Source organism: Candoia aspera, chromosome 1 (assembly GCF_035149785.1).
Source record: "Candoia aspera isolate rCanAsp1 chromosome 1, rCanAsp1.hap2, whole genome shotgun sequence".
Lineage (NCBI taxonomy): Eukaryota > Metazoa > Chordata > Lepidosauria > Squamata > Boidae > Candoia > Candoia aspera.
The window spans coordinates 195,023,426-195,043,258 of record NC_086153.1 but is presented as its reverse complement, the minus strand read 5'-3'; the positions used below and the strand labels follow the sequence as shown (position 1 = coordinate 195,043,258).

General features: G+C 44.6%; 2 protein-coding genes across 7 annotated transcripts in view; one reads left to right on the top strand and one right to left on the bottom strand.

The window, feature by feature from the left end:
• STK39 (serine/threonine kinase 39) overlaps positions 1-19,833 on the bottom strand; it is a 381,542-nt gene that overhangs the window by 33,642 nt on the left and 328,067 nt on the right. The window lies entirely within an intron of this gene.
• The window catches only part of B3GALT1 (beta-1,3-galactosyltransferase 1), a 267,054-nt gene that overhangs the window by 88,809 nt on the left and 158,412 nt on the right, over positions 1-19,833 (top strand). The window contains exon 5 of one of the 6 annotated variants that reach the window (XR_010068923.1): positions 19,688-19,768. The exons of the other annotated variants lie outside the window; for them this stretch is intronic. The gene's annotated coding sequence lies outside the window, so the exon portion shown is untranslated. Of the gene's footprint in view, positions 1-19,687; positions 19,769-19,833 lie in introns of those variants that run through there. 6 annotated transcript variants of the gene reach the window in all.

Here is a 19,833-nt window from a genome sequence, read left to right as displayed (position 1 = left end):
GGGCCCAACCAAGCCCGCCACACCTCACCGCCCGGTCCACTGCTACCGCTCCCATCTGCTCCACTCCGGGGGTTCTACACCCCCCAGTCCATCCAAGGTGGGTGCGGTGGGACCAGTGCGGGGTGGGTGTGGGTGGGGGATCAGACGCTAAAAAGCTGTTAATATAAAGCGTCTCCCACCTAAAGCAGCGACCGGCATTTGCTCTCGGTCGCCATCTTGGATAGTTTTCCAAGATGTCATGAGTAAGGATGGCGAGCAGGGGGCTCCCATCCAGACTGTTAAGCGCATGCGTAGCACTGAGGAATTGAGCAGCCATTCAAAGAGACACAGATCGGGACCGCCTTAACCTTTGGGGTTTATATGTCTGGGTTTTCCCCACGCTTCTTCAGTTTGTTAGGATTCCTGTTATGTACAAGCAATAAAACATTAGAGACCAGTTCCTTGTCTCAGCGTGGTTCCTGGTTGTTAGGACACAAAATGTCAGCTTATACACTCTAATACGCTAATTATTAGCAGTAGTAATGTTATCACAGGAACTAACATGGGAAATAGGGGAGAAAAAGTATCTTGTTTTGCTAAATGGCTCGTTAAAATATACGTGCTTTCAACAAACCCAGGTGAGAAAAACAAGAACAGGGAAGGGGGAGAGAAACAAAAAGCCTAATCACATTTGCAAAAGTTTACAGTATAATTTTTTCTGGCTGGTCAAATCATCTACACAGAACATATTTATACCTAATTAGAAACTAAAGCTTAAAAGTATAGCAGTCAGATGATAAACAGACCCAATTGCAAAACATGGCCTTTTCAATCCTCCAGTGAGATTTCAGCAGGAACTAGAGCTGTGAAGAGGCTTAAGTTTTTGGGGCTGATACAGGACTGAGAAAAAATCTCAAAGGAAGTATCTGTCAAAATATATGAAAAGAAAAATAGCTGGATATCTAATAAATAATGAAATTTCCTCTCACAAGATAGGTTTCTTATTATAATAAACATTATTCCATATTATTATACTCCTCAGTATAATCTGGGAAGAATATAACATGGGATTTCTTCTTTCCTTATTGAATGGTTTTTTTAAAAAAATCATCCCTCATGGCAACTCAGGGAAACTTTTTGATAAATGTTGAAGGATTAATCAACTTTCTCAATATTGGCAGAGGGCCTAGTTACTTGAGGGACTGCCTGTCTTCCATAGCATCTGCCCGGCCAATTTGATCCTACAGGGTTGGCGAACTCTGGGTTCCTTCGATTAAACGGTGTCACCTATCGGGACCTGGAAGCATGCCTTCTTTGTAGCAGCGCCTGCACTCTGGAATAAGATTCCCTCTGAGATCCAGATGGCCCCACTCTGCTGTTGTTCAGAAGAGCCATAAAAACCAGGCTCTTCACCCAGGCCTTTGGCAAGGGAAAGTGAGATTCCCTCACTTCATTGCTCTTGCCATTTTTATCTTCATTTTTAATTTTTTTATTGATTTTATTGTAATTTCTTTGATTGTTGTGAGCCACCTAGAGTCATTGAGAGTCAGGCAGCTTACAAATTTAATAGATGATGATGATGACGATGAGTCGCACAGTCAGCCAGATGTTTAGACTGGTTTGGCATTTTTGTCCATCTGTCAAGTCCTTCCCAAGGACCTGGGATAGGCAGATGTTCTTGTTAGATAATATTAAAGATATTATTGCAGGATGTAAGTTGTTGTTATTATTATTATTATTATTATTATTATTAAGTTGGTAATCTTCTGGCAGGTCTACTACTTCACTTCATCTGCATTTCCATAGAGAGAACAAGTTGATCCATTTCCTCTTGTTCTGGAATTCCTATTCCTATTTTTCTGGAATTCCTATTGTGTGTAAATAGGACCAATAAGATTGAGATTCTGAATACTTCATTATATTGGTTATACATCTAACAACAGACTTCCCAGATATTTTGTTCTCAGCAGCATCCAATCTGGTGTTCATTGAGTTAACAGTAGTTTTATCTACTTATCTCTTTAAGGGCGAGACATTATAACTTTTTCAGTCTTTGCAGCTGTTTTTGGGTGCCATCCAAGTAATCAACAAATAGACCATCTCTGATAGCAAAACAGAAGGTAATCACCTGTTTTTGACTCCAGCAGCAATAATTAAGCAGTTACCAGGATAATAAACTGTAGGGAGTGTCAGAATATGCTAATGCCCATTTGACTACGATGCCATCTTGACTGGAAGCCACACTGTTTCACTAACAGTAAAAGATTTGCAGCATTCCCCTATCAGAGTCTAGATTCCTAATCTGGCAATTCTGTGTTCCTTTGGCAGTATCCTACTTCATTCCTGCCCATAATGCACAGTCCCACTTGCATTTGGCCTCTGCTTCTGCTCTTCCTTTCTTCACTTTATATCTGCACAGAAGACAGTGAGCTGAAGAAAACAGGCATGAAGGAGAAACCAGACCCCAAAAAACCTAGAATCATACTTGCCAACAGTCCTGACCAGTTTTTCAAGATGCCATCCACTTCAGAATTAACTCCAGTGAATCCCAAGATTCAGCTGCTTATTTTTTCCAGGTGAATGTGAGTATGGTGATCTGGTCTTTAGCAGGATGAAGGGCTACCCACACTGTCCAAGATAGGACATTCTTATGTCCCAGAGATTTGCAGTACAAGAATGGCCCATGCTCACATCAGGCTTGTTATCTTCTTGGCTGCTGACTAGTGGAGGGATTTTCTGATGTGGCTTTTCTGGCCTGCCTGTGGGTATTGGGGTGGAGCTTTTCTGTGTTCTCCAACCACTTTTTAGGTCAAACTCTCTTGACTACTGAGGATGAAGACATCAGGGCCAGAAAAGTGGGAATAAATATTATAAAAGAAAATTTGGCCTTAGAATTAATATAGAAGAGGCAAGTTATGAGCCTTTGCATATCTCAAACAGTACTTCACCCAGGAAAGAAAGTGTATATATCTTTTATGAAACATACATGTGACTTCTGAATATCCCATATTAAGCTTCATGACATAAAGAGGAATTAGGGATACTGTTAAGAATCAGAAATTCAGAAAATTGGAAGAGTTTACTATCCTCTCAAGTACTGATGATTTGTCCAATCCTCATGCCTCCATGGCTGGCAGAACAGTAAACGTGCAACTACTTTTTCAGGGTTTTTAACTGCAGTATAATTAGTTCTGAATGATAGTGTTGGCAAACCGATAGAGTTCTGGTGAGTTAAAAAACAAAGCTTTTCCCAGATTACACAGAAAAGCTATTTAATAATAGCTACTGGCATTCACAATAGCTTGGCTACTTCTCTTTAAAAAGTTATCCCTTCTACTTCAGGCAGCAGCAGGTTCCATCTGCAGCACGCAGAGGGCACTTACTGCAACACAGGAAGAAGGAATCTAAGAATCCACCGCAAGAAACAGGGAGGGGAGGTGCTGTTGTGAAGATGACCCTTTCTTCCTTTTGATGTCACAACACAAGTACAAAAGGGTAGCACTTGCATCATAATATCCCAGTGCCCATTTGGTATCATCTTGGTTAGGAACGGATGTCCATGGCAAGTAGAGAAAACAGAATGGGATCAACAGTGGAGAAAGATGTCTTAATTAACATTAACAAGCAGAGACTAAGGGAACTTAAGGTTAATGAAGCAGAGATGATGAGTGTGATGGCTGATGGGAAAAGTTGCTTAGTTATCACTGCAGTCTACCATCAAATTTCAGTTGCTAACCACAACAAGCAGAGGCAAGGAAGAGCACTGCTGAAGCAGTAGCTGTGATTTCTCATTCAGCCATGTGATGGGGGGGGGGAGGGAAATACCAGGATCCATGCCAATGCTAGTTGTAACAGAAGAACAACAACAACAACAAAACAGCATATACTATTGTGATTTGTAGACTCTTTATAAAGGTCTTGGGGATTGCAAATGGAGGAACTGCATGTAACCCATAGGCTGCAAGTTGTTCACTATTCAATTAAGGTACATTTTCTAGAAATGCCCCTAGTAAATCATTCAGATGCTCAGAACACTGGAAAGGCCTTTGAAATATGTTTCTCTGGTTCAGGATTCACCTCAGCCTTATGTCTCACACAGTGTTTCTCTGTTGATTGGCAAATACAGTGAAATCCTGAAGTTTCTCCAGAAGAAATGAAGTGTTAGAAAAATTCATGGTGTCACATGCAATTTAGGATATCTAGTAGTGAGATAAAGGGCAAAGGTTCTTTCCTTTGATTCACATGATATCTTGGTGGATCTCTACTATCAAGTACAAGTAGAAAAGAACTTCTTGGAGGAATATATACAAAAAGCATTTTCAAACATGTTACAGTTCAATGGTTCAGCATATCACATATACTTGAAAGGGTCCTAAGTATCTGGGATGTCCTTAAATTTTACAGTTCTCACTATGATGATAAGCCAGTTGCACCAAAACTACAAAACAGAATGGATAGATACATCAGGAACCCAGGAGAGTAGACTGGTGTATGTACATTAAAATGTTCCATTTTAATAAACTGTATATTCTGTTTCTGCATCCAATTATACCTTGATTTGAGATAATTGCCTATCCAGACTGCAAGAAACACAATGTTCAGCCATTTTCTCATTTTCTGAAGCACATGTTACTTATTATGCATAGTAATACCTTCTGTGAAAGTATTTGCCATGATTAGAACAAAAAACCCACTGAGATTAGAAGCCTCTTTGGAAAGTCAGCCAAAGGACATGCCATATATACAAAATACAAAAGTCTCTGTAGTTGATGGCATCTAAAATCAATATATTCAAGAAATGCAATTGTTCTGAATGGTCCCCAATTACTGATCTAATCCAGACAGTAAATCTGACACATGCAGAAACATGCAGCACAGAAAAGGCTTTTGAATTGGTAAGTATTAAGTTTTGCTTCAACCCAATTTAACTCTCATTATTGAGGGGGGGGGGGCTGCGTTTAGGAAAAGACTGCTCCCACCATGGCAAACCTTGCTTCAGCCCCAAGCAGTTCTTACTCATTAGTTGTATACATTTCTTTGGATTGGAGGAAGACTGCCCTCATAGCACCGGACAGTACTTCAGCTCCAATTACTCAGAGCTTTTTTTTAAACTCTCTCTTTAAGGTTTCAGAAACATTATGTGCTTATGATCTTACTTCAGGTTTCCTTTGCTTTACAGACCTGCAAAGGTCATAAATGCAAGGCTTGCTTGTAAAGTTACTTTTTCATCACTGTTGGAACTGGGAACTGTTGCTAAACGAGGAAGTTGCTAAATGAGGACTACCTGTATATGTTTCTGTTATTTGCTAGGGACATGCAGCCATTCAGATCCAAAGCAGAAAAAGGTGCTTCTGGGGGGCAGGGATGTAGGCACACACCCTGAACATTTTCAGCCCTCTTTAAAGAAATGGAGCCTTTTTATGGACTGGCATAGCAGCTGCATGATTCCAGGAAAATATGCATACACGCTAAGGAAGCACTCACAGCATACCCATGCACGCTCCAAAACAGTTTGTTATACCTTGTTGTGCCTATGTACCTCGAAGCTTATTCTCCAGGGTTCATGCAGCTACTATCTGATCCCAGGAAAAAAGACAGCTTCTTTAAGGAGGTGCCAAAAGATACAGAGTATACTGCTGCCCTTTCTGAAGCACCTTTTCTGTTTCACATCCCTACTCATTATCAGCCCTGTGATAGTTGTTCCATATTCCAGGCCTCCTTCAGATTCTGTTCCTTATAATCAAAGACCATAGCTTGGGTGGTGATGGATGAAATGAACCATAAGGAAACACCAACAATGAGCCAAAATGCAACTTGTCACAATTGCCTTTAGAGCCAGAAGGTCCTAGCAAATAATCCTGCCGTTCACTGTGTCTGTAACGTCAATAGACAGAGCAAAATATTTTTATTCTGAAACATAATATTGATCTGAACTTGAATCTCCTCCAGCTAATTTCTTATGTGAGGGCATCCTAGGAAAACTCTGTCTTGGTCTACACTGACATATAGTTACTGTATCCAAGACTTACTACGTGATACGAATTTTGTACTTCAGTTTTGTGCCATTTTAATAATCATGGTACCAGTTGCAACCCAAGACATTTTGCTACCTGAGACACCAACTGTAGTTCTCAAACATGCTGGTCATGTTATTTTGGCCTCTGAGGAGGAAAGTACAACTGTTTCTCCTTAGGGGAGACTACAACTAATTAATATGTATTTTGATTTTTTTTTTGTTAAATTCAGATTAATATGAAAATGAAATGAAATTAGAGATAATAGAACAGTAATGTGAGAGAGAGCAATCCATCCATCCTAAGCTTGAAACCTGTTCTAAAACTTTTATATAAGTAACCAGGACTAGTGTTTTGAAACACAATTTCTTATATTTTGAAGGAATTAGCCCTCCCTAACTGGTAAAATGTACACGACTCTCCATATTTGCAGGACCATGTCTTTCCTGTGAAATTCAGAGATAGGCTAAATAAAAATGGCTCCAGAGGACATTGTTAAAAAAGAAATGGTTGCTCTCATCTCTTTGGCCATTCCAAACCTGGTGGGAGGAAACACCGCAAGAATAATTTGGTTACAAATGACACAGTAGAGGCAACAATGCTGCTTAATTTTGGCCTGCGTAATACCGTGCCTTAACACCTGTAAGAACATTTATTTATTTATTGGTTTATTTATTTAACAAATCTATAAGGCCGCCCAACTCACACATGGTGACTCTGGGCGGCTTACAGAATCAAAAACCATAAAAACACAATACACACCCCACGGCAGCAGCAAACACATTCATATCTGCCACTTGATTGGCCCCGAAGCGACCTGGGGTCCCCAGGCCCACTGACAAAACCACGTCTTCAGGGCCTTCCATATAGATGATACGTTCCATTAATATTCAAAATTATCTTTTGAAAGTGAGCCAACAGGTTAACTTGCATTAAGTAATGAAAATGAAGGCCTGTGTGGAATGAATTGATCAGTGGCACTAAAAGAAAGACTTTGCTCAGGCAAAAATGTGATCAAGCTCCATTTTTCTCCACTCAGATTTCAAAAGAGATGGTATGAATTATGCTCAAATCCTAATTAATAAATTTCCCGTGGAGAGTACTCAGCCTCATTGGTGTTGTTTGGCAACATGAATTCTGAGAGAAAGATAAATGGATATATTTAATTGTAAGCAGGTTTTGAGTAATATATTATGTCATTTAGTTCCAAACAGTTCAAGGTGGGATATTCCCCTTGCCTATATACACACTTCACTCTCATGTTTTCATATACAAAGACTCAGGAGAAACTTTAAAAATCAGCTTTGTACTGAGACTCTTTTTCAGGCTTATTTAGCTTGATGCTATGATGCTACAGAAGAATCATAGGAGCATTTTGTTTCACAAAAATTATATGCTTCACAAATAAGTGCCTAATTCTCTTGCATGCCCTCCTCCAGTTAAATGTTTCACTTGCAAATCAAATTTCTCTGCAAATTCTTTATGTCAGTACTCCAAAATGAAATGCTGTAATTTTTTTCTTCCTGGAAGCTGCCAACCAGTTCTGTGAGAATTGGGCCTTTCTCTAACATATTTCAAAACTCCTGCAGATTAATAATGAGGTGGCAGGAAAAGACATGTTGAGCTGAGTTCAATTATCCTTTCATCCCAATTACACTATGACATTCAATCTTGTGACATTTAATAAGAAAGGGCATTTTACCCATGGCTACCCTTGAGAGCTAACAATTTATGCAACAATGTCTCTGAAGATTTTCTTTTAAAAATTATTATTAAAACACGTTCATTTTGGCCCTGTGTAAATTAAATGAGATTTAACAAAACGGTTACCCAGTAGCTTAGACAAAAGTGAATTATCCATATGGGGTTTTACAAATATCTAGATCAGCCTTTCTCAACCTTTTGACCCTGGAGGAACCCTTGAAATATTTTTCAGGCCTCAGGGAACCCCTGCACATTCAGGCTCAAATATAGGCCAGAAGTTACAAAATTATTATACTTGTTTCATGCGTAGGCCTGTACATATGCCTTAACCATGTTCTTAAATTAAAAATAAAGAATGGAACTTACCTCTTTAATGTGAAGTTGCCCGAATTTGAAATAATTTTTAAAATAAATCATGATCTCCCAGGGAATCCCTAATAACCTCTCCACAGAACCCTGGTTGAAAAACCCTGATCTAGATTAAAATACAGATAAAACATGAGGAATGAACCAGTAACACCTTAAAAATGGGACTGTTTCTACAGTTGGTCTTTAGGTGCTAATGGGGGTTTCCTCATCAGTTAGTAAAACCACACAGTTCAGACATGTAAGATTTTGGGTGTTGCAGTTTGTTGAAGGATCTGTAGATGATGATACATCATGCTTCACTTACTATAACATTTTGCAAATTAGCCATTTTGTATTTGTTCCCCTACCAGCCAGGATTAACAGCCACACTGATGGCAAATGACTGAAGTCATCAAGGAAACCATGGTGTTGCTAAGACAGAAGTACTGGGCACTGGTCATCTGGCACTGGACAGATGAACATCCAGCCTTGGTTTGAAGACCCCTAGCAAAGGAGAACTCACCTTGCCATTTGGCAGCCTGCTTCATTGGCTGACAGCTCAAATATCTCAGTGACCATAACACGATGTGAAATTGTGGGATGGTTCTCACCACCTGAAAAGTTTGTTGATTTCTGTTGTAGCAAAGTATAAGGGGATACTATTCCAGTTATTGTGTACTTTGGAAATGCAAGCTGTGCAGTGTAGTGGAATGATCTTTTGCAAGCAAACCATATGTCAAAGGGAGTTGGGTCATCACCAAGCTTTGATAACAGAATTCTCCCTTGTTTTTGTTTCTGTTTTTTACAGATATGCAGGTTTCACAGGTCTGAATCAAACAAATGGATGGGCATCAGTAATTTGATTAGGAAAGCTTATATTACAGTGAAAGGGCTTAGGAGTGGACTGGAAAGGTAGTGCATGATAGCATTATTTGTTATTTGTCTGTATTGTCCATAGGAAAGAGATGCTTAGAGGTCTGGTTGTTGTTGTATTCCCCCTTTATGTAGCTTTTATTGATAAGCATATAAAATATAGTCAAGTGCATGTGTGAAACAGATGGTAGACAACAAGTTTCTTATAAACCTAAATAATTCTGTTTCCTTACTAGGGCTGTGCAAAGCTTTAAAGGGGTGTTTTGCATCAAATTTCTCTGAACATTATTTACATCAGCACTCCAGATTCATGCAAAACACCCTTCAAAGTTGCTTTGTGAAATCTCATAGCCCTTTTCTCCCACTCCCACTTCTGAAAACAGAACAGCCTCATTGTTTCTCTAAGCTTTTCTCTGGCAGTTTCCATAGCTGGAAAAGGCTTCTACACATGTGATAGGCAATCATTGCAACGTGGCTTGCAGATGCTCAGAAGCTTCTACAAACTCTCTCATCTTCCAGCTCCTGAGACTGTCATGTAAGACTTTCTTTAGTTGAGAGAAACTGTATCACCCTTTTGCCTTGCTAAGAAAAATGGTTTTGCCTTCATAGGGCAAAGTGTCTCATCTGTGTGAAGCCAAACCACCTCATGCAGGCCCTGCTCATGCAGGTATTGGTTCATTTTTCATGTTCCAATTATGATGCCTTTGGCTACCAGCCCAAAACAACTGTGAGGTGCTACAGAGTAGCTGAGCTGGCCCACAAGCTGCCCCTTGTGAGCTGCAGGTAGAATCTTCTCTGTCCTTTTTCCTATAGAATTAGAACTTTTCTAGAATCAGAATTTGCCACCTGCTAGGATCATTTCCAGGGATGTGATTATCATACTGTGTCTCAGCAGGCCCACATTTACTATGTTTTTGGAACCTTCTTGCTGTTGAGGAATCAGTCACATTTTGGAAAACAACATAACCTGCAAAGTCCAGCAGACTCTGCAGTCCCATTTTGGTTCGTGCTGTACAGTGCACTTTATTCTTAGACCCTCCTTCTTAGCTTACATTCCACTTGAAATCTTCACTTTTGTTTCTTATCACGCACACTCAGTACACAGCTGCCCTCTCTAAAACATTTATGCAAAGCATTTCCTTAGCTCTGCAAGAATAGGTGAAAAGCCAGATGCTCATTCTTGGCATTTACTAATGCTTATTATGGGCAAAGATTACTATATGATCAGTAACCTACTGTAATAACAACATGCCCGTTTCCTGTTAAAGGAGTAACTCCACTGAGTATTTAATTATCCCCTGCCTCCTATTAGAATTTATTTAAAGCCCATTAACAAATACTCTTTAGTGCAGGGTTGGTTGTTCCTAGTTTCTTCCCAGTTAAATCTAGAGCATAAGTCAAGTCCTTGAATTTATATTCTTAAATCTTAATATAAGCAAACCTCGTGCACAGAATGCTGAAACATCCCTGTCTTAACAATTTACATATTATGCACTAGGTTTATACCATGCTTTTATCTGTCAGGGGCCTGAGATGATCCCCTGGTGAGGTAAGTTGGAGAGGAATCAGGTTAATGATTTATAGCACCATCCAGACCTCACCAACATAATCTTTCACTGGAGAGGTTATAATGCCAAAAGATGGAGGGTGCTGCTGTAAATTGCTGGCGTTCTAGCATTAGCAACTGGCCCAAATTTACCCCTGTGAAATTCCAGGGCTGAGTGTGAATAAATGTGGACTCCTTGACCCCAGTCCAGAACCTTAACCAGTATACCATGCTGGCCAGTACTCACAGGATGCCTTTCAGCTGAGCCTGTGAACATAAAACAAAGGCCCCCTCATATGCAATTTGATCACAGAGGAGGGGGCAGACCTGGCGTGTATCACCGAGACCTGGCTGGGCCCAGAAGGGGACGTAGCCCTCTCGGAAATGTGCCCAGCTGGGTTTTGGGTGTGGCACCAGCTGAGATACCAGGGTAGGGGAGGAGGGGTGGCTGTTGTCATCCGAGACTCTCTTGTGGCCTTCAGGGGCCCTGCCCCACAAGTTGCCGGGTGTGAGACCCTGTTCTTCAAGTTGGGTTCCTGAGAACAGCTGGGAGTACTGCTACCGTACCAGCTCCCCTGCTGCGTAGCAACCTCCCTGCCTGAGCTGCTGGAGGCCGTCTCGAGTTTGGTGGTGGAGCTCCCCACACTTATGGTTTTGGGGGACTTCAATCTGCCCTGGGGCGTGCCTCAGAGGCAGCTCGGGAGTTCATGGCTACCATGGCAGCCATGGGCCTGTCCCAGATCATTCGGGACCTGACTCGAGACAGTGGTCTCACTCCGGACTTGGTCTTCTTGTTGGAACAGTGGCAACGTGATCTGAGGGGAGAGCTGCATCTATCCCCATTGTCATGGTCAGATCACACCCTGGTGGCCCTGAGATTCTCTTATGCCACTCCCCTCCGCAGGGAGGCAGGACCCATTCGATTGGCCCACCCCTGGCGACTGGTGGACCCAGTGAGGTTTCAGAGGGAGCTGGGGGAGGTGCCCAGGGATCTGCTGCATGGTCCAGCAGAGGCCCTGGCTGCTGCCTGGAACAGGGAAGTGGCCGGGGCCTTGGACAGGATCACGCCTGTGCGGCCTCTCTTGCCTCATCCAACCTGACACTCCCCGTGGTTCACGGAGGAGCTGAGAGTTTTGAAGAGGCTTAAGAGATGCCTAGAGCGCCGCTGGAGGAAGACAAAGACTGAATCCGACCAAACACAAGCTAGGGCCGCTATTAAGGCCTACCTTGTGGCGGTAAGAGTGGCGAAACGGCAGTATTTCTCCACTCTTATTGCATCCGCAGATTGCCATCCAACGGTCCTGTTTAAGATCACACGTACCCTTTTGGGGAAGGTGGGCCCAGTGACTCACCTACAGGGCCATGAGGAAGAGTTTTCTGAGCATCTGCAGGATAAAATCACTCAGATCCGGTCTAAGTTGGACTCCATGCGTGAAGCAGAGTCTGTGGAGATACCGAGGGAACGTTTTAGCCTTGTTATCTGGGAGCAGTTTGATCTGGTTGGACCCGAGGAAGTGGACAGGATCCTCTGGATTGTGAATGCCATCACCTGTTATTTAGATCCATGCCCCTCCTGGCTGGTGAAGGCAGCTCGGGAGGTGACGTGTGGTTGGGTCCAAGCGATGGTAAATACATCCTTGAAGGAGGGGGTGTTCCTGGTCGCCTTTAAGGAGGCACTGGTGTGCCCCCTCCTCAAGAAGCCATCTCTGGACCCAACTGTGCTGGACAATTTTCATCCAGTCTCCCACCTCCCCTTTTTAGGGAAGGTGGTTGAGAAGGTGGTGGCATTACAACTCCAGAGGGTCCTGGAGGAAACGGATTACCTGGACCCCTTTCAGTCAGGTTTCAGGCCAGGATATGGGACAGAAACTGCATTGGTCGCACTTATGGATGATCTCTGGCGGGAGCGGGATGGAGGCAGTGCATCCATCCTCGCTCTCCTTGACCTCTCAGCGGCTTTCGATACCATCGACCATGGTATCCTTTTGGGACGGCTCAGGGAGTTGGGGGTGGGCGGCATAGTTCTGTGCTGGTTCACCTTCTTCCTCCAGGGCCGGTCCCAGTCGGTGGTGACAGGAGAGGAGAGATCCAGCCCTCGACCCCTCCATTGTGGGGTGCCACAGGGTTCGGTTCTCTCTCCTCTCTTGTTTAACATCTACATGAAACCACTGGGTGAGATCATCCGTCACCATGCTGATGATACCCAATTATACATTATACATCTCTATCCCGGGTGAGGTAAGTGATGCAGTGACTGCCCTTTCTTGGTGCCTGGGGGCTGTGGGGGTCTGGATGGGGAACAACAGGCTTCAACTGAACCCTGGTAAGATGGAGTGGCTGTGGGTTGATGGGGCTTCATCTTCCGGGAAACTGTCACCTTTAGTTCTGGATGGGGTGGCACTGCCCCAGACAGACTCAATGCATGATCTGGGGGTTCTCCTGGACTCACGACTCCTGCTCGAAGAGCAGGTGGCAGTCATGGCCAGGAGGGCCTTTGTGCAACTTCGGGTTGTGTGCCAGTTAACGCCCGTTCCTGGATCGTGAAGCCCTCCAAACAGTCACTCACGCCCTGGTTATCTCCCATATAGCCCTGCAATGCGCTCTACATGGGGCTACCCCTGAAGAGTATCTGGAAGCTTCAGCTGGTCCAAAATGTAGCCGCGCGGGCTATTTTTGGTGCACCTAGGTGGGCATATATAACACTGTTGCTGCACGAGCTGCACTGGGTGCCAGTTTGCTTCCAGGTCCAATTCAAGGTGTTGGTTATTACCTTTAAAGCCCTACATGGCATGGGGCCAGGTTACCTGAGGGACCGTCTCATCCCCATTACATCGGCCCGCCCCACCCGATCATCCAGAGAGGGCATGTTACGGACCCCGTCCATAAGAGAATTTCATCTGGCGGGGTCCAGGAAGCGGGCCTTCTCTGTAGTGGCCCCCACCCTCTGGAATATCTTGCCCCCAGAGGTGAGGCAGGGCCCCTCACTCCTGACCTTCTGGAAGGCCCTGAAGACCTGGTTTTGCCGTCTTGCCTGGGGGGGAAAAGGGAATAACCATTCTTGGGGATGGCTCGCACCCTAGAGTCCCTCCCACCAGCCTGGATTTTACATTTCTCTTGGATTTTATTTATTTATTGGGTTTTATTATAATTGTTTTATGTGATTTTAATGTTTATGTTTTATGGGGAATTTTATTGTAAACTGCCCAGAGTCCCTCTTCTGGGGGAGATGGGTGGTGGCTAAATATGAGTAATAAATAAAAATAAATAATAAAGCACATTGTGTTGGTGCTGATGGGAACTGATATGAAAGGAGTGGCTGTAATTCACTGTTCACTCCCAGATGTAACTTTGCTGTTTGAAGCTACTCCCATCATGTCTTATGACAGACAGCCTAGATTGTTAACTGTAACTCAGTGATGAAACCATTGGGGGTTTCTGATTAGTGAGAATAGAATGGCCAAGGAAAGGAGTTCCACTATCTCCCTTCTCTCTTATCATTTACTAAACCTTTCTGGGTGTCAGTTTTCCAGCTGAAATAATTGGTATCATTCACATTTTGTTCTCTGAAACCTTTTAGCTGCAGCTCTTTCCATTTCAGCCATGTACTCACTCATGTGTGACAATAATATATACGAATAGATTGGGCTGAACTGCTTGTGCAGGGGGGAAGATAATTTCAGACATCCAAGAGATGGGGGAAGGGGAAATTCCTGCAAGAGTAGACACTTATCATAATGATAGATTAGGGCAGCATCTTGGTGCCAAAATACTCCAATTCTAGTTATCTGCTGCATAATACAGGCAGGAGGATGTGATCAAATAAGATTACTAGTGATGAAGGTTGTGTTGTTGCTAGCTTTACTTTTGGCAAAGAAGTTGTACCGTAGCAGGTAGGCAGGTATAAATATTAATGGCAATATTTTCACAAGTATCGCATGTATTGTAGAAAACATGCCCTTCAAACAGAGTGTCTCAGCCAACTTTATCCTGAAAAAGTCCTCAAGAGAGATTCCTTCAAGCCCATTGTGTTGACATTGAGATCTCCAGTTTGGAGACAATCATAAACTGATAAACTGGTGGCCAGGGCTCCCGGCTCTAATCTCCTTATTTGCTTTCTGTCATGTTCACCGTTTCAATGTGTTGTTAACATCGTAACGTTTCACATGTCAAACCGTTCTTCCGTGTCTTACATGCTTGACCGTTTGCTGGTATTTTCCATTATTGCTGTACTCCTTATTTTGCTCCTTTGGGATGTATGTTTGGGTTTGCAACTCTGTTCAAGGTTGCTTTCCCAGGCAGATGTAACGGTTGCTAGCACCTGGGAGGGGGTGGTTGCTAACGAGCGCTCGGGGCGGGACTGGGGTGGAGGCAAGGCTATTAAGTTTGTATTTGGCGCGCTTTTGCTCATTCTCAGCTTTCTCTGTATTTGCATACTATTCCTTTAATAAATCAGTTATCTTTAAGCCCTGGCTTGTGAGACTGAGTATTTGGGATTAGGCAACCATTACATAAAGCTGAGAATCATTTAAAACATCTTCCGCTAGCCCCATCCAAAGTTTGGGTAACGGGGAGCGCTAGCGATGACAGAACCTCAACTACGCGAGAGTGAGGGGAGCGAAGAGGAGCCGGACTCGACAAAGACCCTGGTAGCTCCGACCTTGCGAGCCCAAAGGGCAGCACGTCGAGAGAAGCAGGATGCCCAATTGGATGAACTATTGTTGGTGGTGCAGGGTGCCACAAGGGGTGAACTTCAACCCGAGGTGGAAGCAAGAATGGGGAGGGAATCACCACAGCCATCCTGGGAACATGAAATCCCCTTATCACCGAGGGTGGTGGTGACCACTGGACCCCTAGAAGAGCCCGTCACCTCTGCCCGCATGAAGGCAATAGAGGACAAAATGGACATGATAGTGACCCTCCTGAAGGATACTCCCAGAGGGTCGGGGTCCCTACAGGAAGATTGGGAAGAAGACCCCTCCCAGCTGGCTTACCCGAGAGAGAGGTCCCCGTCACTCAGGGGAAGAAGTAGGACTCGGGCGTCCCGACAATCGAGGGGAAGGGAGTCGAGAGCAACGAGGGAGCGGCCACCACTGGGGGCTCGACGCGCGTTGATGTTTGCGGAGCCATCGCAGCCAGCGGAGCCGATGAGAACCTTTCCACCATTTGGGGTAAAGTTTGATGGCGACCCTACCACGCTCTCTTTCTTCATTACCAATGCTAGACATTACATGGATGATTGGGGGCGATGCTTTCGTTCAGAGCAGGGCAAAATTAATTTTATTGCCAACAAGTTGAAGGGGAGGGCAGCGGATTGATATGTGCAGTTATGCCAAGCAGAAGCCACGGAGTTAGAGGACTTTGATGAGTTTCTGTGGGCACTAAAGCAGCACTTCGAAGACCCCTTGGCTCAAGAGAGAGCGAAAAACGCCTTGAAAAAACTTTATCAAGGAACCCTCTCCGTCGCAGACTACGCTTTGGAATTTAAAGCCCTGGCGGGAAAGGTGGAGGATTGGTCCCAGTCGACTTTAGTGGAAATGTTTAAACAGGGACTGGAGATAGAGGTCCTCCGGTGGGCTTTGTGTCAGGACGACCCCAAAACATTGTATGGGTGGATTCAGTTGGCGGGCAGCGCGGAAAACGCTCTACAAACGTTCGCCCATAGCAAAGAACTGAGGCAAACCAGAGTTAGTAGAGGGGCTCGTGCCCCTGGATTGTCAAACCGCCCGAAAGCGAAAAGTTGGGAAGAGGAGAGGGAACGACGATTTGCGAAAGGTCAGTGCCTAAGATGCGGGAAAGAAGGGCATCGTGCCACTTCGTGCCCGAGACGCAGACCGGAGGAGCGGCCAGCGAAAGCGCCGGGAAAATCGCCAGCATTACCACGTAAGATGAGAGCTGCCTGCGCAGAAGTCAACCCTGCAGAACTCCTATTTGGAGAAGAGGAGGAGGAATTGCATTTCAACCAGCCGGCAGGAAAAGGCTACCACCTGCTCTGAAGGGCGCCATTGGGCACGTGGAAGAAACCGGGTGCGACCACGATTCGGTGAGTGGGAATTTTCCTACACTGACTGTCAAAGTGAAATTGGGATCTAGAACCAAAACTGTCAAAGTCTGGGCTATGCTAGATTCGGGCTGTTTGCGTTCACTAATGCACCCCGATGTTGTAGCCGCCCTAGAACTGCCCACGTTTCCTTTGCAACGACCAATGATCTTCACGCAATTGGATGGAACTATGGCTGGGGGGAAAGCGGTTACCCACTCTACAGGACTTGTAGCTTTGCAAATGGGTACCCATTGGGAGAAATTGCCTTTTGTCATAGCTCCAGTGGGGGGTCCTTTGGTTATATTGGGAATGCCTTGGTTCGTACAACAAAATCCTTTTATCAACTGGTTGCATAGAACTGTAACATTTGCTGATGGGTTTTATAAAGCACCAGAAAAGGACTTGTTGGAGGACATTGAGGGTGGACGGGTGGCTACCACTACTGTACAGACACTTCAACCCCTAGAAGGACTGCCTAAGCAATACCAAGATCTGGCAGATGTGTTTGGAGAGCAGGAAGCAGATCGCTTACCACCACACCGAAAGACAGACTGTGCCATTGAATTTCTGCCCAATGTGAAATTACCTCACCCAAAAATCTATCCCATGTCTCCTAAAGAGCTGGCCACACTGAGGGAATTCATTGATAAAAATCTAGCTAGGGGTTTCATTGAGCCGGCAAATTCCCCGGTGGGGGCACCTGTCCTCTTTAGACCAAAAAAGGATGGGTCTTTGAGGCTATGTACCGATTTCCGCGGGCCCAATGCAGTATCAATATTAAATAAATATCCTTTGCCCCTCATCAAAGATATGTTATCACATCTGGCCAAGGGCAAAATCTTCTCGAAGTTAGATTTAAGGGAAGCTTACTTTCGCATTCGCATAAGGGAGGGGGATGAGTGGAAAACCACGTTCAACTGTCGTCTTGGGGCGTTCCAATACAAAGTGTTGCCTTTTGGTCTGTCTGGGGCACCTGGGGTTTTTATGCAACTTATCAATGAGGTCTTGCATGACCACCTATTCAAAGGGGTTTTAGTGTATTTGGATGATGTGTTAATTTATACTGAAACCATGACAGAACATATTCACTTGGTGCGTCAAGTGCTTGCTAACCTGAGGAAAGCAGAGTTGTATGCGAAACTGTCCAAGTGTGCCTTCCATCAATCACAGATTGATTACTTAGGGTATAGAATTTCAGCAGAGGGCATTGAGATGGACCCTGCCAAGGTTGAAGCCATTGTGGCATGGGAACCTCCCCGTACCAGGCGGCAATTACAAAGTTTCCTTGGATTCGCCAATGTTTACAGGGCATTTGCCCAAAATTTCGCTGAAACCGCCCTTCCCCTTACTGAACTACTAAAAACTAAAGCTCAAGGAGATACGCGACGCTCCAAGAACCCAGGCGTGCTCCTTAAATGGACCCCAGCCTGCCAACAAGTGTTCGATGCGCTCAAACAGATTTTCACCACTGAACCTATTTTGCAGCATCCTAACCCAACTAAGCCTTTTGTAGTGCAGGTGGATGCCTCCGACTTCTCCATTGGAGCAATTCTGCTGCAAGCAGACCAATCTGGCACTCTAAAACCCTGTGCTTACCTCTCTCGCAAGTTCACAGAAACAGAGAGAAGGTGGCATGTTTGGGAAAAAGAGGCGTTTGCTGTCAAAACAGCCTTGGAAACATGGCGTCACTTACTGGAAGGGGCTTCCCACCCTTTCGAGGTGTGGACTGATCATAAGAACTTAGAGGCATTAAGCACCAGTCGAAAACTCAGCCCCAAACAACTTTGATGGGCCGAATTTTTCACTCGCTTTGATTTCACACTCAAATTTATACCAGGCAGGAAAAACGTTTTAGCAGATGCCTTATCACGCAGACCCCAAGATGCTGGCCCTGGGCCAATGGTACAGGGTACTGTATGGACTGAAGAGCAATTGAGTTTGGCAGCTGTGACACGCAGTCAGACGCGAGCACAACAGGCTCAACGCCAGACCGCTCCACCTCCCTCCCGTCCGGCGCGTCTGCCAATTCCATCAGACTTGAAACAACAGTTGCTTTTCCACCTGAAATCTGACACTTGGTTACAAGCGAATTTAAACACTGTAACTTTTACTGAGGACTTTGCCTGGCGAAACGATCGTCTGTATGTCCCTGAGGCTTTACGAAGATGATCCTCCAGCGCTGCCATGACGATAAGTTGGCTGGACATTTTGGGCACTTAAAACCCTTCACCTCATCAGACATCAATTCTGGTGGCCAACTCTTCTAAGGGACCTTAAAACTTATGTGGCCGCTTGCTCTGTGTGCGCAACAACCAAGCGCAAACCTGGCAAGCCTCAAGGCTTTCTGCAACCTGTGGCAACCCCTGCATACCCATGGCAGGACATATCCATGGATTTTATTGTCGACCTCCCACCCAGTCAACGAAAAACAGTCATTTGGGTAGTAAAGGACTTTTTCTCCAAACAAGCACATTTTATCCCATGCGCTTCCATCCCCACCGCACAACAGCTGGCACGCCTCTTCCTTGTACACGTGTACTGGCTCCACAGGATCCCCGCCCGTTTGGTGAGCGACAGGGGCTCACAATTTACGTCACAGTTTTGGCGGGCATTTTTAAAACTGCTTGGCACCAAACAAGCCCTCTCCACTGCGTGGCATCCAGAGACGGATGGATCTACTGAAGCTGTTAATTCAACACTGGAACAATATTTACAGGCATTCGTCAATTATCAACAAGACAATTGGGTGGACCTGCTTCCTTTTGCTGAAGTTGCCTACAACAACGCTGTACATCAAAGCACTGGACAAGTTCCTTTTAAAACTGTCTTTGGCCGGGAGTTCGTTCCAATACCCGAACTCCCGCACCCACAATCACTGCCAGCCTCTCTCACTGACTGGGCTGAAACCCTACAAGACTCATGGCACAACATTCAACGAGCCCTTTCTCATGCCCAAACCACCTACAAAAAACATGCAGATGCTAAACGTTCCCCCCAACCTACGTTTACTGTGGGGGATAAAGTCTACCTCTCCACGAAATTCATCAAATCATCACAACCCTCGAAAAAACTTGGTCCTAAATTTGTTGGTCCTTTTCCTATTATTGCACAAATTAACCCTGTAACTTTCAAACTTGATCTGCCCCACAATCTTAAACGTTTGCATCCTGTTTTTCATTGCAGCCTACTCAAACCGTACCTGGCGTCGGACCGCTGGCATCCCCAACCGGCCCCACCACCTCCGATTATGATCGATAACCAACAACACTTTGAAGTCAGGGAAATCCTTGACTCACGCCGCCAGCGTTCCACTTTGCAGTATCTCATCC